This window comes from Loxodonta africana, chromosome 7, assembly GCF_030014295.1.
Source record: "Loxodonta africana isolate mLoxAfr1 chromosome 7, mLoxAfr1.hap2, whole genome shotgun sequence".
Taxonomy (NCBI): domain Eukaryota; kingdom Metazoa; phylum Chordata; class Mammalia; order Proboscidea; family Elephantidae; genus Loxodonta; species Loxodonta africana.
The window spans coordinates 30,946,209-30,949,038 of record NC_087348.1 but is presented as its reverse complement, the minus strand read 5'-3'; the positions used below and the strand labels follow the sequence as shown (position 1 = coordinate 30,949,038).

At 37.3% G+C, this 2,830-nt stretch overlaps 1 pseudogene; it reads left to right on the top strand.

The window, feature by feature from the left end:
- The first annotated feature begins 1,215 nt into the window (after positions 1 to 1,215).
- On the top strand, positions 1,216 to 2,513 carry LOC100663387 (olfactory receptor 8U3-like; annotated as a pseudogene).
- The last annotated feature ends 317 nt before the right edge of the window (positions 2,514 to 2,830 follow it).

Here is a 2,830-nt window from a genome sequence, read left to right as displayed (position 1 = left end):
AAACTAATTGAAGGTCATAGAAAAAATACTTTTAAAGAATTATAGGAATTGATAATATAATCTAGAAATATATGTTGTCTTTAGTTGCCTTTGAGTTGATTCTGACTCATGGCGAACCCATTAATGTAAAATTATATACACAGAGTAGAACTGCTCCATAGGGTTTTCAAAATTTACAGACAAAATTTAGCAGAATCTTATAGGGAATTTTGTTTCTATGTCATTTTTCACTTTATTGATCTTAGGAATTAATTTTTTTTATATTCTTATACAACTCCACTGTACCTCTTTTTCTTTACCAATAATGGGGTACTTAAATATTCAGCTTACTTAGCAGTAAATATCTACCGTAGTTAATATTCTCATTGATACATTAATCTCCCCATATAGTTTTCTCTGCTTTTGATTTGAAAGGCACCTTGGAACCACTATAAATCTTGAGGTTTTATAAGTGCAATAGAAGAAAAATGAGTTTCAATTTTTAGCAAAAAATATATATATATGAATGATAAATTATAAATAAACCTCTTCCCCTGCCACCATCTTTCAGTGAAGGTGGTCTACTTAACTGTGTTATTTTATACGGTAGTCTTAAAATTACCCTCAATTAGGGTTCAAATCATAACTTTACGGTTAAAATTTAAATAAAAACTTTGTGATAAAACTGTGAACATGTTCCAGTACCATATGGGAGTAAAAAAGTCAGTTGCCATCAAGAAGATTCCGAACCATGGTGACCCTGTGGGTCAGAGCAGATTTCCATGGTTGATTTTTCAGCAGTAAATCACCTGGCCTTTCTTCTGAGGCACCTCTGAATGGATTTAAACCTTCAATGTTTTGCTTATCAGCTGAACACATTCACCATTTGCACAACCCAGGGACTCGTGTCATACTTATATAGCATAGAAAAGATAATGACAGCAAAAACACTGAAATATCAGCTGTGGTTGTCTCAAGTGGTTTAATTTAGACAATATTTAATTTGTCTTAACCAAGATCACTCCTTATTTTCTAAAATTAGAAAGAAAAATAACTTTTAAGAAGATTAGTCTGAAAGTAAAAGAAACCCTATCCTGGGGCAAGAATGGCAGGCAACAGCTAAGCTGCATTTTTGCCCATCTGATGATGTAATTCAAGGCTGACAAGACATCAATGATCATCTTCCCTAAACATTGGCAAGAACCATGAGAGTTGCAATTTTTAATTTTCAACTCCGGCAACATCCACTGGAATAAATGGCTTCTGTTAACATCACTTATGTCACTGAGTTCATTCTCAAAGGCATTACAGACCGGCCAAAGCTCCAGGCCCCATGTTTTGTGGTATTTTTAGTCATCTATCTGGTCACAGTTCTGGGGAACTTTGGACTGATTATCTTAATCAGGATTGACACTCGACTCCACACACCTATGTACTATTTCCTCAGCCACCTGGCCTTTGTAGACCTTTGTTACTCCTCTGCCATTACCCCAAAGATGATGGTGAACTTTGTTGTGGAACGCAACACTATTCCTTTCCATGCTTGTGCAACACAGCTGGGCTGCTTTCTTACCTTCATGATCACTGAGTGTTTCCTTTTAGCCTCTATGGCGTATGATCGCTACGTAGCCATCTGTAGTCCCCTGCATTATTCAATACTGATGTCAAAAAAAGTCTGCCTTCAATTATGGCTATTCCGTATATGTATAGCTTTCTGCTTGCCCTCTTCCATACCATTATTACCTTCCGTCTAACTTACTGCGGACCCAATGTAATTAACCATTTCTATTGTGATGACCTTCCTCTCTTAGCTCTGTCCTGTTCAGACACACATATGAAGGAAATTTTGATCTTCGCTTTTGCTGGCTTTGATATGATCTGTTCCTCTTCAATTGTACTCATCTCCTACGTCTTTACCATTGCCGCCATCTTAAGGATTCACTCCACCCAGGGGCGACGCAAGGTCATCTCCACCTGTGGCTCTCATATGGTGGCTGTCACTATTTTCTATGGCACACTGATCTTTATGTACCTACAGCCTACATCAAACCACTCTCTGAACACAGACAAAATGGCTTCTGTGTTTTACACTGTAGCAATCCCCATGTTGAACCCTCTCATCTATAGTCTAAGGAACAAGGAGGTAAAAGAAGCCTTGAAGAAAGCCTTGGATAAAGGCTGTGAAACTTTAAAGATGTTGCAATTAAGAAAATGATAATAAAAATGCTTTAACTAAAAGCATGCAAAGAAATCTCTTGCTTATATTTCTTATAATTCTTTCCCAACTTAATGAAAATGTGACTGTTATTTCAACAGACACTGTCATTTTCTGTAACTTTTGGGGGCACACTTGAAAAGTCAGTATGTTTTAGATTCCTTTCAGGCCATCAACAGCTTTACAGACTACTAAAATTGTGTTAAAATACAAACACAGACACATACACAAAAACACACAAGAGTATCCCAAACAAAGGCAGCAGCATGTTTTTATTAGCACTCTCAGCTCAGGAATAAGACTGCCTAAGTTTGAATGCCATTTCCTTCCTTTATTGGCTGTGTATTCTTGGACAACTGATTTAAACTGTGTGTTCCTCTGTATCCAATTCTGGAAAATAGTAGAACTCAACTCCTTGGTTTCTTTTGAGAATTTTTGTTGTTGTTTTATGGTGCCGTTGAGTTGGTTCTGACTCATAGCTACCCTATGTACTTCAGAACGAAACACTGCCAGGTCCTGCACCACGCTCACAATCATTGTTATGCTTGAGCCCGTTGTTGCAGCCACTGTGCCAATCCATCTCATCAAGAGTCTTCCTCTTTTCTGCTGACCATGTTCTTTACTAAGTACGAAGTC